The 21033-nt window shown below is 36.0% G+C and overlaps 1 protein-coding gene across 1 annotated transcript in view; it reads right to left on the bottom strand.

Moving 5' to 3' along the window:
- Positions 1 to 20663, bottom strand: part of TENM1 (teneurin transmembrane protein 1) — a 1173786-nt gene extending 1153123 nt beyond the window's left edge. The window contains exon 1 of the mRNA XM_077145946.1: positions 20000 to 20663. The gene's annotated coding sequence lies outside the window, so the exon portion shown is untranslated. The remainder of the gene's footprint in view (positions 1 to 19999) is intronic.
- Between the last annotated feature and the right edge of the window lie 370 nt (positions 20664 to 21033).

Raw genomic sequence — 21033 nt, 5'->3', positions numbered from 1 at the left:
TGAGTAGAGCATGAGATTTTGTAGGTTTGTCCAGAGTGATGCCCCAATAAATCCCAGAGTGATTTGAACAGTCAATAAAAAGTACTTGCAAAGTCCCCTTGGGAGAATGGTGAGAAAAGAGGAAAATTCAACTTCCCCAAATAGAGAATTCTTGATATTCTCACAAGCAGTGTGGACAACCAAAGCAGTAGTCTGAGTTCCCAATCTTGGGGTTTGTTCATATAAAACCTAACCCCACAAAGGATAGGCTAAGCCTACTTAAAGTTAGGTCTAATAATCACCCCCAAGAGAACCTCTTTTGTTGCTCAGATGTGGACTCTCTCTCTCAGCCAACACAGCAAGCAAACTCACTGCCCTCCCCCTCTCTACATTGGACATGATTCCCAGGCATGTGGACCTTCCTGGCAATGTGGGACAGAAATCTTAGAATGAGCTGGGACTCAGCATCAAGGGATTGAGAAAATCTTCTCGACCAAAAATGGGAAGAGAGAAATGAGACAAAATAAAGTGTCAATGGCTGAGAGATTCCAAACAGGGCCGGGAGGTTATCCTGGAGGTTAGCCATACACATTCAATAGCTATCACCTGCTTAGTTAAGGTGTAATGGAGAGGCTGGAGAGAACTGCCTGAAAATGTAGAGCTGTGTTCCAGTAGCCATGTTTCTTGAACATTATTGTATAATGATATACCTTTCACAATGTGACTGTGTGATTATGAAAACCTTCTGTCTGATGCCCCTTTAATGTACCTTATCAACAGATGAATAAAACATATGGATTAAAAATAAATAAATAATGGTGGAACAAATGTTAAAATAAATTTAGTAGATTGAAATACTGGTGATCAATGAAAGGGAGGGTTAATGGATATGGCATGTATGATTTTTTTTCTTTTTATTTCTTTTTCTGAATTAATGCAAATGTTCTAAGACATGATCATGATGATGAATATACAACTTTGTGATGATATTGTGAGTTATTGATTATTTAACAAAAACGGAGTGATCATATGGTAAGAATGTTTTTGTGTTTGCATGTGGTTATGTATCATTTTAAAAAAAAGGAAATATGATTGTTTTGTACACATAAGGTATTATCATTGGGGAAAGTTAGGGGAAGGAACTTCCCAGGAAAACTCTGTACTATTTTTGCAACTTCTTGTGAATCTTAAAATATCTCAAATTTAAAATTTATTTAAAAAAAGAACAAAAAGACAAGCGATCCAATTAAAAAATGGGCAAAAGACATGGATAGAAACTTTTCCACAAAGAAAATACAAACGACTCAAAAACATTTGAAAAGATGCACAACTTCACTAGTAATTAGGGAAATGCAAATCAAAACCACAATGAGTTATCATCTCATACCTACTAGAATGACCATTATTAAAAAAAATTACAGTGTGAAGAAAGAGTCACACTTATTCACTGTTAATGGGAACGTAGAATGATGCAACTGCTCTGGAAGGCAGTTCGGCAGTTCTTCAGGAAGCTGAGCATAGAATTTCCATATGATCCAGCAATCCCAAGGCAAGGACACAAATTGACATTTGCACACCAATGTTTGTAGTGGCATTATTCATGATTGCCAAGAGACGGAAACAGCCTAGATGTCCATCAACAGATGAGTGGATAAACAAACTGTGGTATACACACATAATGGAATATTACAGAGCTGTAAGAGGGAATCAAGTCATGATGAATGCAACAATATGGAATAACTTTGAGGATGTTATGTTGAGCAAAACAAAAGAACAAATACTGTATGGGGCAGGCCACAATGGCTCAGGAGGCAGAGTTCTTGCCTGCCAGGCCTGAGACCTGGGTTCGATACCTGGGTTCGATAACTGATGCCTGCCCATGCCACACAAAAAAAATGCTGTATGGCCTCACTAATATGAAATAACTGAAATGAGCAAACTCAAAGAGTAAATGTTAAGAACACAGGTTATCAGGAGATAGAAAGAGGGTAGAAACTGAGTATTTGATACTGAAGGAGTATAGATTGTTCAAAAGGATTGATTATTAAGATCCAGAAATGGACAGAGTAATACTATCTAATGGTAGCACAATATTTTAAGTATACTGTACAAAGCTGAGTGTGAATAAGTTTGAAAAAAGAAGGCTAGGGTCATGTCTGACACCAGAAGGAAAGATAGAGGATAAAAACTGGGAGTGTATAACTTAGCGAAACCTAAAGTGAACAATGATAGTGATTAAATGTACAAATACAAGAAAGTATTTACAGGAAGTGACAATAAATGTCACCATTGTGTTGTGTTGAAAATGGGATGGTATATGGAAAAAATAGAATTAATTCAAACCAGGGTCTATAATTAATGGTAACATTGTAATATGCTTCCATTAATTACAACAAAGGCAATATACCAAAGCTAAATATCAATAAGAGGGGAATAAAAGGGAGAGGTATGAAATACTTGTTGTTGTTTCTCCTTTTTATTTTTTATTCATTATTTATTTTGCTATTTTCTTTTTCTTTTTAATTTTTATTATTTAATGTTTTTATTTTCCCTCTTCTTTCTGTGCAGAAGAAGTGGAAACGTTCCATACAGATTGTGTAGTGAATGCATAATTATGTGATTATACTGGGAGTCATTCAGTATTCACTTAGGATGGATTGTATTGTGTGTAAATAAAAGTACTTAAAAATAAACAGAAAGATATTAGTACTAGAGAAGATGTGGAGAGATGAACCTATTTACTGTTGGTAGGGAAGGAGAATGGTGCTGTACAGTATAGTTGTTCCACAGGAGGCTAAGTATAGGGTACCCTATGATCCTGCAATTCCGACATTAGGAATATACTTGGAAGAACTGAAAGGAGGGACATGAATAGACATTTGCACACTGGTGTTTATAGCAGCATTATTCACATTTTCCAATGGATGTAGGTAGACTAAGGGTACATCCACTGATGAATGAACCTTGAACACATTATCTTGAGTGAAATAAGTCAGAAATGAAAGGACACATATTGGAAGGCCTCACTAAAATAAACCAACTATAATGAGCAAATGCTGAGAATTAAATTTAAGAGTGTACATTATCAGGGGATAGAACCTGGGGAAAGATTGGGCAATCAGTGAATAAGGAGTACAGAATGTTTAATAAGGCTTGTTGGAAAGGTTCCTAGATTGTAAGCTTCTATAGCAGTCAACATCTATTCCTTAATTTTAACTGTTATTTCTAAATTCTGAGATGCTGAGCCCTTTGTATTTAACCCAGTTCCTTGGAACTTTGGATACACTGTGACAACTGAGACTCAGAGTTAAAGTTCTATGAGTTCTACAGCTATACAAGTCAGCATTACCACATACAGCAACTGTTAAAAGTACCTGAAAAAGAGATCAGACTTCAATTAAAAGTATGCCTGAAATAGACTTGTATCAGAATACAGGGTAATGGATAATATTGACTGTAGTTTAAAACTTTAACTTCTGTGTAATACCAAAGGAAAAGAGGTTTATATGGTAAAAATTTATATTTTCTGTAGCATATATCTAATTTAACCTATATGATCAGTTTATTTAAACAACATAATTACATGGAACCTAAAAGAGGGAATGATAACTTCTATTTCTTTACAGGTTAATGAAATACCCAAATACAACCAAAAGTATTTTAGACAGAAAATAAAAAAGTATTTGCAAAGTTCCCTTGAGGGACTGGGGAAAAATGTATAACTATTAAATCTTCTCACCTCGGGAATCCCTAATATTCTCACAAACATTAGTTAATTCTAACTTAATAGGCCAAGCCCTCAATCTTGGGACTTGCCCTGCAAAGGAGAAGCTAGGCCTACTGATAATAACACCTGAGGCACCCCTAGAGAAACTCTTTTGTAGTTTAGATGTGGCCTCTTTCTCTCAGCCAACTCTGCAAATAAACTGACTACCCTCCCACTACTTGGGGCGTAAATCCCAGGGTTATAAGTCTCCCTGGTCAAGTGGGACATGACTCCCAGTGATGAGCCTAACCTTGGCATCCTGGAATTGACAATGACGAAAAGGGAGACAATAAATGGAATGAAATAAAGTTTTAATGGCTAAGTGATTTCAAATAGAGTTGAGAGGTCATTCTGGAGGGTTTTCTTATGCAAGTTTTACCCAGATACTTCAAATTACCATAGTATGCCAAGCCCTAAGAAACAGTACTCCTGAAAAACCTGGGGAGTGCTCTGGCTCTAAGTCTCCATAAATGTTTTTCTTAGTGTGTTTATTTTCTCAGAAACTTAAGCCTCCAGACTTAGCCTATGCCAGATAAGTCCTGAAACTCAGATGCACCAGTCTCTCCAAGAACAACCAGGTTCATTCCTCTCCCCCAGAAACTCAGCACCCCTTTCCAGCAGGAAGAAATTAAAATGGTCATTGCCCAGATATCCCTGAAGAGTGAGAGAATGATAAAATGAGAGGAAGGAGGTGGAACTGAGAAATTAGGATTTAACAAATGACTGACTACTGACTCATTATATAGATTTGTTTTTTAGAGTCTAGTGTTTTAGGATAGCTAGAGTGAATTACCTGATGTTTTTGAGTTGTAATCCTGTACCCTGATCTTTGATAATGATTTTACAACTATATTGCAAAAAAACAATCAGTTGCCTGTGTTTGTATCAATCGACATCTGGATGTTTTGCTTTGTTCCACTGACATATATATATCTCTGTCAATACTACACTTAGCTAACCAACCTCTATTGTAAGTCTTAAAATTGGGTAGATTTCAATACTAGTGCTTACTAAGAAGGAGAGGTTAGGGATATGGGATGTATCGGTTTCTTCTTTTTTCTTTATATATCTTTTTCTGGAGTAATGCAGAGATCTAAAAATGATTACAATAATGAATATACAACTAAGTGATGCTAACGTTAACAATTGACTGTATACTTTGGATGGATTATATGGTGTGTGAAAATATCTCAATAAAAATACATTTAAGAAAAGATATATACAAAGAAGAATGTTAAGAATTTTTTTTACAATAGTAAATAGTGGAAATTTCCTAAATGTCCAATAATTGGAGCTTGTTTAAATAAATCAATGAACAACTATATAATGATTATTAAGCAACCATAAAATATGATGTACAAATTGTTATAATGTTAATTGTCACTTCGTATAATTTCTATCTCTGTCCTTAATTAGTTCTTTCTAAATTATACTCTAGAAGTACTTGGGGAGGGTAAGATTATAAAACTTCTTTATACATTTTCAATTGTTTTTACCTCTTTCTGTCTCTTTCCCTCTACTCTATTTTTCAAAATATGTGACATATTTTATTAACATAGAAATGTTCATAATGTATTGATAAATGAAAAAGGTACATTATTAGGTAATTACAATGATTTCATCTTAGAAAAAGATACATATATATGTAAAATATACTTGAAAAGATTAGTAACATTTTCTGCTGTGGGTATGATTTAAAATTTTCTTCTCTCTGAGTAGCCATAATTTCTAACTTTCCTTACTTATGGATAAAGGTGTTATTTATTTGAAATACTTCAAAATCCACTTTAGAAGTGACATTGTGGTGAATTAAAGCAAAAGAAAAAGGAAAACTGAAACTTTAAACTTCAACATTCCAATATTTTATGTTATCAGTTTAATCAATTTTATGGCCCAATTTATCAGTCAAGTAATCCCACACCAAATATTTTTTATATGTGAGGCAAAATCTCAGTAGTAAGGGTAAACAATTTAATATTTCTACATAGTACATTAAGACAGAAGACAATACCTAAATGCACTTTTTTAAAAGTAGGTCAATAAAATCATGGTCACCTTTGAAAAAGATCACCAGGATGTCCTTGTAATTATAATAGTGTATCATATTATTACAAATGATCCAATGCACTATATATAAATCATTTGTAATAGACTGAAGTAGTGCTCTTGATTAGTTGCAATCTAATTGCTCAATGTGTGTTTTTCTTCACTGTTAATACGGTTCAAAAAGACAAAGTTCTGCTCAAGGGTTCGTATGGTTCCATAATACTAAGTTAGAGTCTTTCAAGGGAAAACATTCCAGAAAGTAATTAGATCCAGACTACAAAAAAAAAAAAAAAAAAGAAAGAAAATATATCTGGCTCTTGTGCCACATATAATAGAGCAGTTCTGTAGAAATTGGCTTAATGCCCATCAGGCTGATTCTGCAAGGAAACTAGCAATAAATGCTTTAAAAAATAAATTACCGTAAATGTTGCATTTTGCCTTGGTGAGATACAGAGAAGACTGGGAAGCAAAGGCCTTTGAAAATGAGATATCTCTTTTCTACTCAATTCTCAACTGCCTTCAAGCTGGAGCCTTTAGGTATGTATCATCCCTTTTAAAATTAGAAGGGGCCAATTAACACATTAATCTATATCAGATACCCCAGGTTACTTGCCATCACTTATCAGTTCTCATGCACCATTTCCCTCACCCTTTACCTCTCTGTTCCACTGAGAAAGAAAACACTTACTGGCTTAATATTGCATGTGAGCTAACTAATTATTAACTTTAAAAAGTTAGCGTTTGACTGGACCATAATTGACTCAACCAAATAATGCATACCAAAAGCAAGAGCAGCAGGAGCCACAAATGTTAGAAACATATTTCACAGAACTGATTGTTGATTTTAGAGATAAGTAGGTCCTGCATCAGAGTTCTAAATCCAAATCTGGACAACTCATTAAGAGATTTTCTAGCCCAGACTTTAATTGGTGCCACTGTATCTTGCTTGTTTGGTCTTGCAAAGAGAATAACATTCTACATCCTTCAATACTCAGTCTCTTAAAACAAAATGGAAGTTAAATGCATAAATTGGAGGGGAACATAAAAAAGGTATAGAAGTCTGGTTTGAAATGTTCAGGTTAAAATGCATATGTGGATATGCAAATATATGTGCATAGATATCTTTCTCCAACAGATTAAAAAAGTATAATTTCTGTTAGCTTAGGAAATTCAATAAATTTTACTAATTCTTTTCAATAATTACACAATTTACCAATTGTAACTATAACACCTATATTAACACTATTTTTACTTTCAAGGGACCTTGGGCTATATATAGGTCACACATGCTGCTTTGAAACCCATGATGCAATTTTTCAAATGGGATGGTTATTCAAAGACCTTGTACAGAATAATCATGTTACTAACAGAAATAGTTTCCCCTTGCAGTGATAAGTGTTCTGAGATAATTAATGCTACAACACTGTATTGTCACTTTCTTTCTCAGGGCCTAGAGAACATCTAGGTATACATTATTGGCTGCAACTTCTTCGTTTCTGGCAATGCAGGCATTTCTAATGATGAGACATGCCAAAACTTGTTGATGCTATTTTTCTTCTTTTCCATTAGATGTGACTGTGGCTGAATAGCCAGGTACTGTGCAGTCTAGCTTCACTTAATTGTTTTTATTACATGACATGAAGAAATATAGTGGGGGATCACTTCTGTTATACTGGAGGCATATTGCTAATGCTTTCCACAGCAATTCAAAGAAGGCTTAACTTGACTTGCTCTCCCTTAAACATCCTGTTCAAATCCTGATACAATAAACTCAGTCTTCCTCGGTTCTCCAGTGAGTGAAAACTAGATTGGATCAGTGGATCTCATTCATTTTCCCTAACTATAGACCCCTTCAAAATGAAGTAGGCCAAAAAGCAGTTGACCCCAGTTACATTTAGCATATTTCCATCCCTCCAGCACCATTTCTCAAGGAGAATGGGTTCATTCCCCTTATTTTATTACCCAAAACTCACTTTCAGCATAGCAATGTTTTCTTCTGTTTCATGTTCCTCTTTGTTCTGTAGATAAATTTGTGTATGAAAATAAAAGTTATACAGACTTATTCTAGAAAATATAGAAAGTATAAAGGCAAAAAATTCACCAATTACCCACTGTGATGGTTAAGTTCATTGTCATCTTGGCTAGATTATGGCATACAATTGTTTGGTCAAGCAAGTACAGGCCTGATTGTTACTGTGAGGTTATTGCATGGATTTAAATCAATCAGTTCATTGCATCCCTGGCTGATTATATCTACAGGCCACAAAGAGGATTGCCTCTAGCAATGAGAGAGGTATCATCCAATCAGTTGAAGGTCCTAAAGGTAGAACTGATGATCTCAGCACTCAGAAAGATTAATTTCTATTTCTTCTTCAGCCAGGCAGCTTGTTCTGTGGAATGCATCCTCACCTTCATCAGAGTTACCAACTTGTGGCCTGCCCTATGGAATTTGGACTTGCCAATCCCCATGGTCACATGAACTGACTCCTATAATAAATCTCTACACACACACATACATTAAAAGGTATAATTTTTTTTGGTTTAGGAAATGGGACACACACACACACATATATATATATCTGTTCTGCTTCTCTGGAGAACCCTGACTAATACACCTGCCTTCTCCAGAAATAAATCATTTTAAGCTCTCTCGTGCATCTTTTTCAATTTTTTTCTCTCCTATGTATTGTATAAATATAATTTTATATCCTGCTTTATAATATAATGAACACTTTTTTTTGTCCTAAAGTATTTGTAAGCATCACCTTTAATGGCCATAAGATATTACATTGTCTAGATATATCATAAATAATTTAACAATCCCATTGTTGGACATTTAGGGACCTTAATTTCTTATACTATTACAAATAAAGCTCAGTGAAAATATTTGCAAATAAAAATTTTTCTGCACTTCACACTACTTCTTTAGGACAAACTCCCAACAGTAAATTACTCAGTCAAATGTTTGAGCATTTTAAGGCTTTTGTTGATAACTGCCAAATTAGTACCAACTAACATTTCATCATACTCTTACTTTTCATTTGTTTATTCAACAAATATTTGCCAAACACCCACTATTTGTCAGGCACTGTGCTGGGTGATCTAGATCTAGTGGTAAACAAAACAAGCACAAAGTTCATGCCCTCGTGCAGCAAATAATCTAATGGAGTAGAAAATTATAAATAAATAAAAATACAGTATAATGCTAGATAGTGATGACCACTATTAAGAAAAATAGAAGAGGATAACAAGGTAGAAAATGAAGAAGCAGGATGAGATTCTAGACAGGACAGTTAGGGATGACCTCTCTGATGAGCAGATATTTGGTTAGAGATCTGGAAGTAGTGAGAAAGTATGTCTGAGGAAATCTGGGAGAAAAATCATTTCAGGTAGAGAAAATAGCTATTGCAAAATAAAAAGAACCTATTGCCAAGGCCCTGAGAGAGAAATATGCTTGGGAACGTTTAAGGAAAAAAATGGAGGATAGTGTTGCTAAAACATCACGAGCAAGGTAGTGGCAAGGAAGCAGGGGGAGATAATGGTAAGTTCCAAGAAATAGTTAAGGACCAGATCCATGTAGGACCTTGTAGACTATGGTAAAGATATTTATTTTATTTCTATTTTATTTTAAGAGTGATGAGAAGGCAGTCACTGGAGGGCTAAGAGCTAGCAAGTTACAGATTTTATTTATGTTTAAAAAGGATGACTCTCGTGTGAAAAACTATATGGTGGCAAAAATGGATGCACTAACATCAATTAGGAGACAATTCCAGTTGTTCAGTGAGAGCTGATGTGGTTTGGTCTAGGGTGTTAACGATGAATGAAAGGAAAGCAATTCAAACAGGATGTAGTTTGAAAGTAGAGTCAACAATATTTGTTGATTAGTTAGGTGAGAAAAAAAGAATAAAAAATGACTCAGAGTTTTGAGATTTGAGTAATTGGACTGACCATCTTACAAAATGAAACTTTTGTATGTATGATTTTAATTTGTGTGTATTTTGATTTACTGAAGACTGAACTTTTTTCACATTTATTAGTCATTCTTATTTCCTCTTTTGAGAATTATCCTTTCATATCTCTGCCCAGGATAACACTTATAAAATCTTATCCTCCTTTAGCTTCTATTTAAGTATTTCTTGGTTTGCCTCCTACTTCTCCAACATTATTCTGACTTTCTCTCTCTCTGGATGGCTCTTCTTATTTCAATCAATCCCTTAAATTCAGTGTTTTTCATGATATAATCCTTGCTTTACAGCTTTCTCTATATATACTCCCTAGGTGAGCTTATCTACTTATTCCTATGATTTCAATTTATATTGACTGATAACATCCAAATCTCTGCTTCCATACCTGATCTCCAGATCTGTAGTTTCCATTTGTCTCCAGCATTCTCCATCTGGATGTCTGGATAGTGCTTAACATTAAATAATCCCAAATGTGACCTCATTATCCCCCACTAAACTGGCCTTTTCTTTTGTTTTCCTTACATTGCTTAATAGCGTTCTCTAGTTCCCCAAGTCAAAAATCTCAGAATCACTCCTCCCTCTCCCTCACACCCTAAATGTAATCAATCTCCAAATCCCATTGATATTATCTAAGGAATGGGTCTCAAATTTGTCCCCATCTTGCCATCTTTTCAGTCACTGCCTTGGTTCATACCCTCCAAATTGCTCACAGTTACAAGACAACCACTTAATTGGTTTCACTGTCATTTAATCCACTTCAGTCCATACTACACACTGATGTCATCTTTCTAAAACTCAGTGTTGGTGTCCCTCCCCACTTAAAAGTCCACTGATGATTCCTCACTGCCTTCAAGACAAGTTCTAAATTTCTTACTATGGTGAATAAAACTATTCAGAGTCTCACTTCAACCAGTTTCTCTCACCTCATCTTTAGCCACTCCCTTTCACTTACTCCGTATATTTGGCTGAGTGAATGGGCACACATTTTGTCATTTGATAGGGAAAAAATAAGCCATGATTTTCATAGTGTTGAGAGGCAGTGATCTAACAGCAATGTTCAGAAAGACCCTCCATGAGCTGCCTTTTTCTGATGTAGTTGACTCTGTTACAACATAATTATTGCATGACTTGGAGTAAACATCAAGAAAACCACCATCCTCCAGAATAACTCTGCATGCAGGAAAATTCTAATTCACACATTCATTCAGAAAATATGTACCAAGCACCTTTTGTGGATCAGGCATATGGAAGGAAATAAAATAAGACATGATCCCAGTCTTAGATTTGGATAGGAACTAAAATGGCACTCTTTTAAGCCAGTTGGTATTCAAAATTGCTAATTTAGTCTTTTGCCCTTTCAAAATCCTTTTGGATTTTGGAATTTGGTTCTCCATATTATCAGCCTAAAACATTTCTAGTCATTCTTTCAGAACCAATTCAAATGACATATACTTTATGACACCGTATCTAACTTTGGGCTTCCAGAGCATTCTAAATATTCTCCTACTAGAGCATGTGCTACATGATCAGAATGTACTTATATGTTTCTTTCCTCTATTAGGTGAGGAACTTTTTGATGTCTTTGCATTACCAGATAGAAAAAGATATTCAATAAAGATTTGGTAAACCAATGAATGAGGGAATGAATGAATGGGAAAATGAATATATGATTTTTCTTCATGGAAATACTTCTGTGATATATAACCAAAACCAAATAATACTGAAATCTTCAGTGAAAGAAGAAGTCAGTAAATGAGACTTGAAGACTTTTCATGGAAAACACTTGTGACTTCTCAAGACCCATTGTTCCAGAACTCTGTGTAAACAGTGATCTCTTTTCTCCCTTTCAACAACACAGCGGTTCCAAATATTTTGCTAAAATATCTGGAACTAGTATTCTCTCATTATATCTATTGTTGCTTTACACATTTTCTTAAGCAATTTTTATTTCAGTTTTATGGAAATGTTGTTAAAAATTTCTCTCTTCTGTCTTAAATTACCCTTAAAATATTTCCCTTGCACTGAATTCTAATTGTTTACATGAAAATTGCCTCACTTTCACAAGTTGTCCAATGTTTTATCAAGCAATATCTCAAATAGGAGAAAAGAACAAAACAATGGAAAATTGTAGCACCCATATTTTAACACTTCATGAATTCCAAACCAAAAATAAATGGTGTCACACCTAAGTGTTGACATTTTATTAGACTAAACATGAAGGATAAATCATAAATGCACTAACAACATATGAATACATGCACAGAGTAAAACTGTAATAAAGAATATCAACCCAGGAAATTGGTGTTATATTAGATGCTACCCAAAATAATTTAAAGAATGCCTGAGCCAAAAACAATATAAAGAATAATATTTCACATTATGCTTATAATTCTCTAGAAAAAAGACATAGGGAATTGATCAGGTTCAGGAAAAGAATAGCCATAACAATCACTTCTAATGTTCTAGTGAATCTTCCAGAGTTTATTTACTTTCTTATGAATCTGTACACTACCTTAATTCTTGGAAATATATAGAAGAAAGAGAGAGAGGTAAAGGGAGGGAGGGAGAGAGTGAGAAAGAAGTGAGGGTGGTTTTATTGATACTTCAAGATACAAGAACCTTCTCAATTGTAAGAAATAGGTGTCAATTGGCCAACCAACTGTAAAGCCTACTTCCTTAGAGGCTACTGGCTCTCATTAGTGCAATTAATAAATGCCCCAAAATACATTTCTTTATTTGACTTGTTTAGTAATTCTATCAATGCTTCCATATAGTGCTTTTATAACATATAAATATATAATGAGTCACAGTCACAAAATATATTCATTTGAAGTATAAAACAAATAAGTGGCGTACTTTATGTTTCTGTAAAATAATGCTTGCAAAATCCACATTAAAAATATACATATACCTTTTAATAAATATTCTTTTAGAAAAGATTTTCCATCCCCATACACATAAATACAACACATTTTTGAGCTACTGAACACAGCAGGCAATCACAAAGCAATATCACTCAAATGCTAATAATTAAATAGAGCAGCTTTAAAAAAATCTTTAATGTTAAAAGGGGAGGGGGAAATGCAGAACATATAATTCAAAATGCTTATCAAAAACATTTTGCTGATAAGAATTGAGTTAGCTATGAACATAGCCAACATTTCAGGTTTAGAAGGCTTTGAGCTACTCTGTGTTTGTAGTGTATTTATACACCTTTATATTTAAACACAGGTGGTAATTTGCAAGATTGAGACACCTATAATAAGGCATCATCATAGGTACAAAGGATGTGTAGCATAAGATGAGTTCATTATCAATAACTTTCCTGAATTAATCATCTCTTAGGACATTTAATTTTAAATGTACCTGAAAAAACCTGGATTATTGAGATAGGCCATCTGCATTTTCTATTTCTAATTTATCTGAACAACTGAAGAGTTTTCTTAAAATGTCTTTATGCAGCTGGAACACAGGGATTGCAATATATAATAAACCAACCGTGCATCTCATGTGGCACCTTCTCTTTGGCAGGTGTCTAAACCAGATAGAGGCATTAGAGGTAATATATACACTTAGAATCCATCAATTATGAAAAACCACACAACTAGAAATTTTTTCTTGACCTTAGCCAGTAATCAGATCTTCCCTGAAATATGCAAACTGATACACATGACTGCACATTTTGGCTGCTTCAAAAACCCTCATTCATACAGTCAGTTAAAAACACTTCTCTGTGATTCCAAAAAAAAAATGAAAATTGATTTATTTGATGTAACTAGATAGGAATTCTACTGAAAGTTACAAATAAGAATCTGTATTAGAATTCTGAATATTTGCAGTATCTTTCTTCTAAATAGAAAAATGATTGAAAAGTAAATATATGGTCATTACAAGAGAGAAACTGAAGCTCTAACTGCACAAAAACTAAGCATTTAGATAAACAATGAAAATCCAATCACCATATATTTGGATTCATCCAGATGATTTTAATTATTGTTCACCAAAATACCAAATATCTGAAGAAAATGTAGAAGGAATCAACATTACACAGAAGATACAGACTTAAGAAATCCACATGTTCAACAGTAATAATTGACTGATGTTCTCATGTTTTCCTCAGATATCTTGGTAACAAACATATATAGCTCAAATAACAAACATAAAACAATTAGCAAAGTATATGCAATTCAACATTCAACAATTGAATTTTCAAATCTTCAATTTCCCTAAAATGTAAACATCATTTTTCCAAAATTTTATAGTTGCTACTTCATTTTATCATTCCTATTTCTCTGTGAGAAATGTATATTTTTAAATTCTAGTCACCTTAAAAACAGGAAAATACCTGGTAACCTTTTTATTAAAATGTGTGTGTGTGTATTCATTCTTTTTCACTACCAAAATCCTTTTCAAGAATCATTCTTTTTTAGTCACACTATAGAAACTTACAGAAAAAAATTATTAGTTTCCCAGGAACTAAAGCAGGTATTGCAAACAGCTTGACATGGACAGTATTTCAAATCATGTAAGAGTTTGTGATTCCAAAATTCAATTTCATACATTGTAATCAACCACAAAAATGTTACAAAAGAATATCAGAAACATTAAAAGGCAATTTCCTCATTGTTGACTACTTATTAAACGGCAACTTAGTAAATTAAAGTGAAAACAATCAGTATGCTTTATGGTAAATTGTAAAACAGCTGCTTTATAAATTTCAAATAAATATACTTAAACCTATTTCATCTCTGTAATTTAAAAAATGAGACATAGATATTTTAATAAAATTGTTTTTATATTTGAAAAAGAAAAATAACTCATCTTACCAGAAAATTCAAGCATCATTTACATTTAATTTTACTATGATTGCTAACTAGGCTTCTTCAAAGCCCGCAAAATTATAATTTAAAAGAACATACTTTTTCAATGTAATAGCTATTATAAAACTATTTTACAGCTGTGGATGTCATCATAGGATGCTCTATAGCACGTGCAGACACCAACAGAAATGCAAAGGTCTTTAACACTGTATTTAAAAAGAACTGCTTGAGTAGGGACAAAGGGGATTGCAGAAAGATCTTAGGAAAACGACAGAGATGGCACTGATATTTGTTCTACTTAATCATTTATTTCTGACAAATTCAATTCCCCAGCCTTCTACAGTTACTTTCAGGGACCAACAGGCACCATGAAATTAAATTAAGAAGCAGGTTACCATTCTGAATTAGTGACTCCCAGCTGTCTGTCCCATCTAGTTTCTATGGCAGTAGAATTGGTGGAAAATAAGAAACAAGAAATTTTAAGAAGTTAATAAATCAAACTCTTTAAGTTCGTTTCTTTGAACAAATGAATCAATACCCTGAAAGGGGTAGAGATTGAACAGTATTTAAAATTTTTAAACTCCTAGCTTATCGAAAGTTCTGTGTATTTCTGTTTTTGTGATTGTTGGGAGATGAGAGCAACATTTCCTTATACATTTTGTAGAAGGCAGTATATTCAGGATGTCATTTAGTTTGTTATGTATTGTATAGTAATCCCGGAATGTTTAAGATACTGTGCGTGCATTTCAAAGTGTTTTATTTCATTTTTTCTTTCGTTTCTGCCATAGAAAGATATGAAAATTCATCGATCTGTTTAATGACTCCAAAGCACCCAGAGACTAAGTGAAAAATTCTCTCAACCAACCAGATGTTTGTTTGCATCACCCCAAACAGCTGGATGGTTGACGGAACTTTTCACTCACATATTTGGGTGTCACCTAGATACAGCCATAGAGATTTGGCATGAGTGCCCGAAAAAAATGAATCTTGGCTCATACCTGTCATAAACACAGATATGAAGGGTCTGAGTAAGAATTTCAAAAGGATGATCCACTGACACGGAAAGAGATCATTTAACACATTTTCATAATTTGTGTTTCAATTAATTTATCCACTCATACAATCAGAATGAGGTGAAGATAGAGAATCCAGTATTTCAAAATCATTACATCACATTAAAAGCATCATCCAAGAGGTAGTGGTTAGCTGGCATATAAGCATATTTCACCATATGCTATTGTTTACCTACAGTGGAAACTTGGACAGGAAGTAGAATTCAGAATAATTTTTTTAAGTTGTAAATTATCCAAGCCCATACTTCCAGGTCTAGAAATGAATCTTAAAGTTACATAAGAACTTGCCAGGAGTTATTTATTAGACTCTACATTGCAAATTTTTAAATATCAGAAATCCAATATCAAATGTAAAAATGTTTACTGTCTCTAATCAAAACTATTTTGAACTATGTACAGAAATGTTACCCATGTGATTGAAATACATATTGTTCTACAATACTTTTCATTTATACCATCATGTTTCTTCCGGTTCCCTTAGCCCTAATTTTCATGGCTTCCAAATGTGAGTCATTTTTTGGTCTTTCTAAATTGTAGCACTGCACATTCAGCAAGCTAAAAAGTCTCTACGCATTATATAAACTGTCCTAATAGAGCACCACATGCTGAAAAGACACCCATGGTTGGACCATCAAGGTTAGGAATAATCAAAAGCTATGTGAAGCCTTTTATAGCATTCACCTGCTCAACTAAGCACGGTTCTAGCTAGTTCTATTTGATATATACTTTCCTCAGTTCTAAAAATAAATGGAAAACAGAAAGGGAAAAAAAAACTAATATATTAAGCCAGGATTCAGGAAAATGTCTCCTTTTAAGTAAAGGAACAAAATAGTAATCTCCATTCAAAATAGGTATCTAATCTAATGCTTAGAAGCTACAGATGATTTAAAGCAGTTATTTTATATGGACGGTTTTCTGAAATCTGGTTCCTGTTAATTTTTATAATCAGTAGCTACATTTCCAGGTATGCATATATGTTATTGATAAGAATTGTTAAATTCTATCTTTTACAGTATTTTTCATCATGTCATGCCTATCATTGTGCCAGTAATCCAGTTGAAACCTTTCCTACAAATGGTAAACGATAGGAAGATTTTCTCTTTTTTTGTTATGCCTGGATTATTACTGTTGAGGTTAAAATTGACAGCAATTTAAGGGAATATGTATAATTTTAATTAAATGATCATATATGTTTTATATCTATTGCTTGACACTCACATGAGGTGGCTTCTGTGTGTATTTATATTTGTATATATGTGGGAACAAATATAAGTGAATACTATAAAATTTTTTTAATAAATATTAACCATTGAGTTAAGTATTAGAAGTGCTGGTCTTCTTTTGAACTGTGGTCATTCGATAAGTAAGCAAATAAATAAATAAGCACACACACATCTGTATAAATTAACTTGGTTGGGAAAACCTAAGACAGTGTACTTGATAATTTTGTTTAAATTTGACTCCAAAATGTTAAGCAAGTTTTAAGCAAAATTATATAAATTGTAATTTCCTACATCTAACATAGAATGGGAAAAATTATGCTAATTAATACTGAAGCTTTTTTACCACTTACACATTTTTATGACTATCAGGGAAAAATAATGTTCCACTAAGCCTTCTGTTTTCAGAAACAACATATCAAAATGATATTTTACAGTTTTATGATTTAAAGTAATATTGTACAGAATAAATTTGAATGCTGAACTGTTTTGCTCTAGTAAGAATCTTTGTATTAAAAGCATTAGAAAGGGAAAAAAGCATTAGAAAGATACAATAACTATAGGGGAAATCATAATCATGTCAGTGCTATTTACATATTGAGCTCTTTAAGGCATTGACTTCTAGTTAGGTTTTTGGATGAGCTGATAATTACATATAATCTGATTTTAACTTTTAACATACCTATGATTGAATATTTATAATCCACTTCGTCACACTTACAGCTCCGTGATTCTATAAAACATTATTTCTTTCAATCCCACTGTATATTTAGCAAATAATATGACTGTTCCTAATTCATACTTGGGACCTAGAACTAAAGGCAAATACAAATTCATATATTAAAAAATATTTATTTGTTTTCTACTATGTGGCATTCATTGTTTGAGGCTGGGGACTTTTATTATACAAATGTTACCATTTTTGCATGCAGTTGTTTTCCAAAAACACCTGTTTTCAAAAAAAAAATTCTGGAGGATTTAGAGCATGGGTTCATTTTAGAAATCACCTAAACCCTTTTTCAAATGACTCTCTTTTATTGTTATTAAAAGGCTTTAACCCTACTTTAATATACCTACACTTAACTTTCTTTAGTATAACTACACTTAAAAGAAAAAAAGAAAGCTTTGCAATTGCAAATTATTTAACATACACAAAAACTTATGAACTTGGACAGAAATGACAAAACTGGAATTCTGCTTTTACAGCTGTGTATTTTCAGGGACATTCTATGTCCTGTGAAAATTCATTTTTTCCCACATGGCAGATATGAAGAGCAAGGAAGGGGAACCAAGTAAAAGCTGGGTAATCATGAAGCAGAAGTCAGAGCTGTGGATTGCCTTTTCACCAAAAAAAAAAAAAAAAAGGCTTTCCCTCTTATACTACACTTTTTCTTGTCAGCACTGAAGTTCTCAATGCTCAGATCCTCAGACTTTGGTCTAGGAAGATGGACCAGTATATTTCAGCCAAGGAAAATAGAGCAGATGTTTCCAATGTCTTTCACAAATAGGTTAATAGTGATTTATTTTCACAATACAGTGTACCTGGCTTATTAATTGTAATCATAGAACAACGATCTAAAATTCAAAGATGACTATAATTCTTATTTACAAACCCCATCAATTAAATGTTAATCTAACAGTACCTATTAGCGTCCACTGGGTGTTTCGTTTCCTTTTGGTTTATAAAACTAAATGATCACTAATTTCCATTCTGTGGCACTGAGAACTTCTCTTTGTATTTCCTCGGGCTACCTCAAATACATCCCACTCTTAACAACCCAGGAAAAAACAGGAAAGTTCAAGGCGCCTCCTAATAAATTGCTCCAAACTGAAGAGTATTTTTTGTTGTTTGTTTTTCTCTACCCATATTAACATACCGCCTGTAGCAGTGGTGGGGATCTGCTAAACCCTAAGCTGCACTAAGGGAGTATGCAAACCATACCCCGCTCCCGCCCCTATTCTCCCAGAGGCGAAATAGACGTCGAGGGGACATTTACTAGTGGAGTGAGATCGTCTGTCCCAGCAATTTAAAGAACCGGCTGCGATGGGTTAGCTGAAATATTAAATATATTCTTGACTGCAAACACATCCACTCACCAAATCGCGCTAACAACCTCTCCTTTTCCACCTCTAGGAAAAGCAACCTAAAATTGAATTGGCAATCTACCCGTTGTGGAATGAAAGAAAGTGAGGTTACATTTATCCAGGCATGCCTAAAGGATGTTCAGCGCTCAGCAGATGTGCTGACGGCTGCCGGATCCCAGGGATCACAGACCACGTCTCAGGGTGAAATGCGAAAATACACAAAACCGCGCGGCTGAGGTAGTGGTCAAAGCCAACACAGAAGGCTCCTGGAGCACCGAGGGCCGCCTAACGACGGTCTTCAAAGATTGGGGTATAAGAAGGACGCATCGGGTGGGGCCTCCGACGGCATAGGTTAGAAGAATGTCCTGGAGTTCCCCCAGAACCTGGGTTCTCTGAGTGAGGTTCAAAAAAGAATTAAGAAGCAAACAGGCACTGAAGTGTATCTTAGCCCCTTAACATTTTCTTTTGAAGAGACACAGGGAAAGGAACCCGGGTGGTCATGCCCGGGGCGTCTGCTCCAGGTCGGAGGGATGCTAGAGGAAACCTGCCCCCTTCTCTATTCTGGGACCGAGACCCTCTCGCCACCCCCCACCCCAAGAGCGTTCAGGTCCACTTGTTAGAGCGCCAGGGCTCCGGCATAGAGGCTAGGAGGGGGTGGGGGTAGGGGTGGGGGTTGGGGGGAGGCCTCTAGGAACCTGCAGAGTTGGTTGGTAAAAGTGTCGCCAGAGAAGCCCGGCGAGCTTTCGAAAAATAACACCTCCAGGGCCCTCTGGAAGCCTGACTGCTGCCAAGGTAGACCTCTCATCTCCCCCCGTGGTCCAGAAACCAGTGGCCAGAGGAGACAGTGAGAAGAAGGAGGCAGAGGCTCTGCCACCTCCAACAGGACTCCCAGAGCGGAGCAGCCGCCCGCTCACATCCGAAAGCTGCCATCCGCTACCTGCAGCCTTGGGGACGAAGTTCGTTTGGAGTCCTTGGGTGGGAGGTAGGGGGTGGGGGTGGGGGCAGCGAGTAGCACGGAGGTGAGGGCCAAGAGAAACGTACCTACCTAGTCCAGGCGCAACTTTCAGTGCTGTCCCCAGGTACGGTGCCCCCGCCCCCTCGCCAGGTGCTCAGCCACGCTGGGCGCTGCGGGTGCCGGGGACTTCGGGCGTCTCGGCCCACTCCTGCGGGAAGCGACTGTAAATCCACATTACTGTTCAAGCTGCGGCTCGGGTCCCCGCATAGCTCTCCTCTGACTGGCTGTCGTAGCGTTCTCAGCCAGCTGCCGAGGGCAGGGACCGAACCCGGCTGCTAAGGAGCCAATGGACGACGGCTGCCTGGAGAGTGCTCGCGCCCGGGGTCGTATGTATGTGCAAGAGACAGTGTGAGAGTGCGCCCGTGTCTGTGAGTGTGGCGTGTATGTGTGTGTGTGTGTGTGTGTGTGTGTGTGTGTGTGTGTGTGTGAAAAGAAGGGGAAAGCTCAGCTCCTGGGGCACTCGGAGGTGAACTCCGGGCTGAGTCGGACTCAGCGCTCTCTGCTGCAGGGCGTCTGCACGGTTGATGGCCGTGCTGATGATGTTGCTGAGGCCGCTGCCACCGCGTTCTAAGGCTGGTCGCGGTGGTGCAAAAAATGTTTCTCCTCTACTCGAGACCAAAAAACCTGCCCTGTCTACTGAGCATGCCCGGTTTGACAGCTCCACAGCCGAGGTGGTTTTTGTGTGTGTATTTCTTTTTCCCTTTTCCTCTAGACTCCAGGTTTTAGCCGCAGCTGAGACCTGGGCGGGGGGGGGGGGCGGGGGGAGGCTGAGAGGCGAAGTGGGGAGGAGCATGAGCAGGAGGAAGATCGAGGGAGCTGGTAATGGGCCCAGGAAGATGAGAAAGATCCGGGTGTCAGAAGGTGGAGAGAGGGACGTAAAGAGCTGGAGATGGGAGCAAAGGAAGGAAATATGGACCAACAAAATTTAGATTTCGTGCCATAGTGTGTTGGTTCCTGGGCAGGGTAATCGCGGGTCTAGCTTTTATTAATATTTTCTCCCAAGGGTGAGGTTGGGTGGGTTTTTCAGAAGAACGTTTGTCAACCCCGGGAACAACCTGGGACAG

Source organism: Tamandua tetradactyla, chromosome X (genome assembly GCF_023851605.1).
Source record: "Tamandua tetradactyla isolate mTamTet1 chromosome X, mTamTet1.pri, whole genome shotgun sequence".
NCBI lineage: Eukaryota > Metazoa > Chordata > Mammalia > Pilosa > Myrmecophagidae > Tamandua > Tamandua tetradactyla.
Note: the sequence above shows the minus strand (reverse complement) of the source record. Positions and strands in the feature narration are given on the sequence as shown.